This window comes from Manis javanica, chromosome 12, assembly GCF_040802235.1.
Source record: "Manis javanica isolate MJ-LG chromosome 12, MJ_LKY, whole genome shotgun sequence".
NCBI lineage: Eukaryota > Metazoa > Chordata > Mammalia > Pholidota > Manidae > Manis > Manis javanica.
In genome coordinates, this window is record NC_133167.1 from 76,637,332 (window position 1) to 76,643,331 (window position 6,000).

A 6,000-nucleotide genomic window follows, 5' to 3' on the forward strand; every position below is an offset into this window, starting at 1 on the left:
AATATTTAAATTTAAATCCATTCTAAACTGCAACACCAATCAATGGCTTACTCCATGTCGTAATTTTTCATTTTTAAATTTTTCACCTTCTAGGAATGATAACAATGTTTACACGGTGCTTTCCAGGGTTATAAGAATCTTAAAGGACTACCTCCTCACCCCCCATCTCTGCCCCACAAAAGAGAATCCTCCCAGGCCAGATCACATTATTTTATAGGAGTTATGAATCACCTGATCCTTGTTTATTACTGACTCTAGATATTTCACATGTACTGCATGTTATATCGTTTCCTTTTTACAGTAAACTTCGCTTGTCAGATGAATATGTCTCCTAAATCTCATTTTTTTATTTAAGCTGTAGGGAGTCACATGGTGTTGCCCTTGCCCACTCACTAAACACTGTCGTTTTCCAAGTTCCCCTTGGCCATCATTGCATAACCCATTTACTCTTTGTAGTGATGTACCTACGTGATTTACTACCATTATTTCAAACATTACAAATGCCTTATCCATCCCATGCATAGAAATTGTCTAGCAGATGAGGATCTACTAGACTGTGCCTTTAGATCCACCTGGTGGGACATTTAGCTAATGCATCCTCTATGGAGCACTCTATTCACGTGTGTGGACCCTGGTTTCTGACTCAAGATATGGAAAGAGCTACCTGGCGAAGGGTCCAGGGGACTTTGAGTAATAAGACAAAACCATGATCTTGATATTGAATGTGCATGAGCACAGGTGGTGCATAGAAGTGCAGGAACTTCCGGGCCACTTGCACAGTCACAGTGGAAGAGTGCGTGCCGGTGAAGACTGTCAGTTCACACTGAGGTTCCCCAGGCAGTGTGTCCTGTGGACCCCCACCTTTGTCGTAAGAGTTTCTTCTTCCAGAAAGTTTTCCATCCCATAAGGAAACCTCAAACTAAATGCACCATCTAGATAAAAGTTGAGAACAGTGTCAGAGAATTCTTAAAAAACACAGCAACAATTATCTTTGGTAATTAGTCCATGTTACACAGAAGGAGACTGGTCATGCTAAGGATGTATCACTTTCTGTGGTCAAAACAAATGGATGACGGAGGGCTGGGTGGCAAAAACATGGGAAAGGTGGAGCCAGGCCTCACAAATGTAAAGTGTCATAAGTGAGGAAGGGACACACTTCCTTATAGGGTCCCCATGCACAGGTAAAGCAGAAAAGAAGTAGCCAGGAGGGAGACCATGATGTAAGATTCTGGAAGGGAGTGGTGACAATTTAAGAAATGTACATATAATGAGCAAGAGAAAAATAAGTGTTGGCTTTACAGAATAGGGTAGACAAATGTTTTTGTACAGAATCATAGGTATTCAGGCAGAGAAATATAAGATGAAGATGGAGATAAAGTATGTTTCCCTTTGAAGAATCTGATAAGATTTTATCAAAAAGGAAGTTTGGTAACACTGTGGAAAAGAAACTCTTTTGCTTGTTAAGTTGGTTAATAAATAAAAAAGGTGTTAAAAAGAGGGACTGGTTTAAGAATAAATGAAAGCACGTTTATGTATATGTACCTCCTGAATCAACAGCAAGTGTGGGGTCCAAAACAGTCACAGGAGAAAAGAGGACAAACGGATCTAGAACCGGGTTCGGGACTGAGTGCCTCATTGGAGCACAGCAGATGACAAATGCTGGATATCTCTCCAGCTGCCTGACTACATGACATAAAAATCCAGTAAATGGGGCTTTGATTACCTAATGGATTAATAATAACCACACTTTGTCAACTGATTCTTAATCAGGTTCTCCCGTAACAGCTGGGAGCCATCCTGTTCCCTGTTTAGGAAACATTGGTGATTGGGCTAATGACATTGGACTTGCAAAGGGGTTAGGTGTTAATTTTAGTGGACACAGAGGATCATACCCAAAGAAACTGAATCCTCTTTCAGCTCTGATTCTAAGAAAAGTTGAAGAAGACATCAAAACTGTATACCTACTTGGTAAATTTGTTCCACAAAGTTGGTGGTTACTGGAGGAATCTGCCTCAGGAAATGATTTATAGCTGCCACTAATGCACCTACAACAAAAGATAAAATAATTCTATCTGCATGTCAGTGTTTCAGGAGAACTGCTTTATATCCCTTAATTGTATTTTTCTGAAATGTTGCTTGGCACCTTATAAGTCCTCATCAATCTTTGTAGACACAATAAATGTCTTTCATGCCAAACTCCTTGGGCTAGTCTCCTATACCACACAATAGCTCTCCAGTTTCTAGTTTCTCATTTCTGTCTTTCTTTGCAGTGTCAATGATAAATAATACCAGAAGCAATTAAGGTGCACAGGAGTTTCTGGTGATGACATTTTATATTAATTTGTACATTCTCTGGTAGCTAAATTAATAATAGCATTTTCCTAGACGAGGAAAAAAATGACCTCTCACTGGAACTTTTCTCTAATGTTGTCATGTATTACTGGAAGCTAAGACAATTAAAATAATTACCTTTCCTATCTTTAGCTTTCACAAAAAACAGTTCTGCCTCTGCCAAATTAGCAATTTTTAAGTAACTTTCAGTCCTATAATTTAAGACACAGTAATCTTGCCTATACTTGATTTTCAAATGACTTGTGCTAAGAGAGAGGTGTAGAAATGCATGTCAGTTTGAGAGGCAATACGCTAACCTTGTTTATCCATTCTCTACAACATTTCTCATGTGTAGGGTCAAACTTGAATAGTTGTAGGAGAAAAACAATAAAGTATCTTCAGCAGCTTAAAAGACTCTAACTTTTTATTTTTGAGGAATGCAACTACTATTTTCTTACAGTATTACCAAGCTAAATGGCTATTTAGGTAGAAGAACACCATGGTTTAATATTTACCTATTTACCTAATGTCTCACAAGTACCTAATAGATAATTCTCACAACTATTTTGTTTGCTCTTTTACTGGCCCTTTGGATGCGTGAAGCTGTTAAATTTGGTTAATATTTTCAAAAGCGAGCACCTGATCTGACTGGCTCCATCTAATTTTAATGGCAGCCCTACCTTCCAGTCTCAGGATGAAATCCTGGAATCATCCTTGACTATTTTCCTATTTCCCACACCAGTCATCCAAAACATCTCTAGCTCCACAGGTGTCACCCTGGCTGAGACAGGTCACCTGTAACCCTGATTCCTGGCAATGGCCTCCTAGGGCAATCCTTCAAAATGTTAAGTTACGTAATATCGCTCTTCTATCAACAATTCTGCAGTGCTCTCTCTTAACTCAAAATCAAACCCAATGTTTAATGGGTCTACAAGGGCTGGCTGATTGGCCTGCTCTGGCCTGCAAGTCCCCACCTACCCATCACCTTTCTGGCCTCCCTCGTGCTCACACAACTCCAGCCAGACCAGCCCACGTGTTTGCAAACTCGCCAGATGCTCTCCCGCCTGGAAATCCAGGCCTCATCTGCTCCCTGCAGCCAGAGCACCTTGCCCCAGACTTACGCATTCCTGGTGCCATGCAGACCTGTCCAGACATCTCATTTCCTTTTTGTCTTTCCACATTTGCATCACCTGTCACCCTCAGTCTGCTCAGTTTTATTTTCTATAGTACTCTCAATTACCAATGGATAGCAGCATGCAATATAGCTTATGTATTTATTTATCTTGCAGGCCTCTCACCGGAATTCAAGTGTCATAGAGTACAGCAAGGGTTTTCCCTGCTTGTCCCATGACGTATCACCAGCACTCAGAATAGACCCTGGCACCAGGAGAAGACACGATGGATATATACTGAAAGAATGGATGGATGCTAAACATGGTGACAAGAGCTTCATGCCCACCAGCTAATACAGTTACTCCCCCAGCCGGCTTCTGGTGCCCTCCCTGTTGTGAACATGGACACATGATTGTCAGAGATGTGACACAACCTCTCAAAGCCACACTGGCAGTCACCGAGACTTACCGATCCTTCCGCAGCAATAACCTGAAGCTTGTTGGTAAGACCCACCACACTGTGTGGGTAGAACCACTGCACAGCCGGGCAGCTCCGGAAGCGGGCAGTGCAGAGGATGCCAGGCCTTTCTGCGTCCTGCCGCCTATTTGCTGTTTGTCCTTGGGAAAGTCCTTCCTTATCTGTAAAATGATGATGATGCAATAATCACATTGGAAGGTAGTAGTGAGGATTAAATAAGCAGAGGGAATGTGCTTAACATCTTCTTAATGCACATCATAAACACTATTGGTTTTTAAAGTTAAGGTAAAATTCAGATAGCATAAAATTCATTTTAAGTATGCAGCTTTAGTGGTTTTTTAGTATATCTATGGAGTTGTACACCTTTTACCACTAATTTCATAATATTTCACCAACCCTCAAAGAACACCTGGTCTGCTAGTATCACCCTGCAAACACCTGTGCCTCCCTCCAGCCTCTGCAACTACTAAGGTGCTTTTTAAATATATATATATATATATGTCTTTTGTGGGCATTTTATGCCAGTGGAATCATACAATATGTGGCCTTTGTATCTAGCTTTTTCTACTCAGCCTGCTATCATGGTCCGTCTGCATGGTAGCATGTAGCAGTAATGGTGCTTTGTCCATTGCTACGGATGGATTATATCCCAGTGTACAGATGTACCATATGCCACTGTTCCATTCAGCAGCGAATGGGTAGCTGAACTGTTTTCACTTTCTGACTATTAAGAATAATGATTCTATGAACATCTGGGTACAGGTTTTCCTGTGAGCATATTTCTTCAGCTTTTTTAGTAAAGTTGTAGGAGTACAGTTATTGGGTCTTATAGTAAATCTGTGTTTAGCCATTTGAAAAACTGTCAAGCCACTTTATAAAGTGACAGCACCAGTTGACATATCTGCCAGCAATGTGTGAGTGCTCTGATTTCTCCATGTTTGCCAAAACTTGTTATTGGCTGTGTCTGCTTGTAACCGTGTGTATAGAGTGATATCCCACTGTGGTTTTGGTTTGCATAGTCCTCCGAACGAATAAAATTGGGGTCAGCAGGAAAATGGCCCCACATCCTAATCCATAGGATGGGTGAATATATTATGGTACATGGCAAAGTGGAATCAAGGTTGCAGATACAATTAAGCTTGCTAATCAGCTGACCTGAATATAAGAAATTGCTAGATTACCTGAGTGCAGTTAGTATATTCACTTGGGTCATTTAAATATGGATGAGGCAGGTAGAATGTTGTAAGAGAGAATGAAGAGAGGTTGGAAGATGCTATTCTGCTCATTTTGAAGGCAGAGGAAGGGGTCATGAGAAAAAATTGCAGGCCACCTTTAGAATCTGGAGAAGACAAGAAAATGAATTTTCCTGTCTCCAGAAGGAACACAGCTCAGAGGTAACCACATCAGATTTCTTACCTCCAGAAACAAAAGATAATAAATCTTTGTTGTTCTAAGCTACTAAACTTCTACTAACTTGTTATAGCAGTAATAAGTAACTAATGAAGATGTTGAGCATCTTTTCTTGTGCTCATTAGACATTTGCATACCTTCTTTTGAGACATGTATATTCATATCCTTTGCCCACTTCATAACTGGGTTATTCATCTTTTTGTTGTTGAATTTTAACAGCTTTTTTTTTTCATTTTCTTGATGGTATAATTTTCAGTACAAAAGTTATAATTTTTATGTATTTATTTCCTTTTGTTGTTTATGCTGTTGTGTCCTGTCTAAGAAATAACTGGCTAATACAAAATTACAAAGATGTTCTCCTATGTTTTCTTCTAAGAGGTTCATAATTTAGCTCTTACATTTTGCTCCTAGATCCTCTTTGAGTTAATTTTTGTATAGAGTGTGATTCTTTTGCATATGGACACCAATTGTCCCATCAAATGTTCTTAAATGTGAGCAGCTCCTTTTTTGGCATAGCTTGATATAGACTATGGTAACAGAAAACACAGCAGAGGGATTATTAATTTACAATGAAGTCATTAGAGACGGTGGGCTAGAGGAGATGTTATATGCATTATGTTTTGGAAAGGACACTACTTGGTCAGGAAAAAAAAATGGGAGAAATTGTAG

General features: G+C 39.8%; 1 long non-coding RNA gene across 1 annotated transcript in view; it reads left to right on the forward strand.

Moving 5' to 3' along the window:
* LOC118970478 (uncharacterized) overlaps positions 1-5,693 on the forward strand; it is a 102,783-nt gene extending 97,090 nt beyond the window's left edge. The window contains exon 2 of the long non-coding RNA XR_012123834.1: positions 3,621-5,693. This is a non-coding gene — a long non-coding RNA (uncharacterized lncRNA). The remainder of the gene's footprint in view (positions 1-3,620) is intronic.
* The last annotated feature ends 307 nt before the right edge of the window (positions 5,694-6,000 follow it).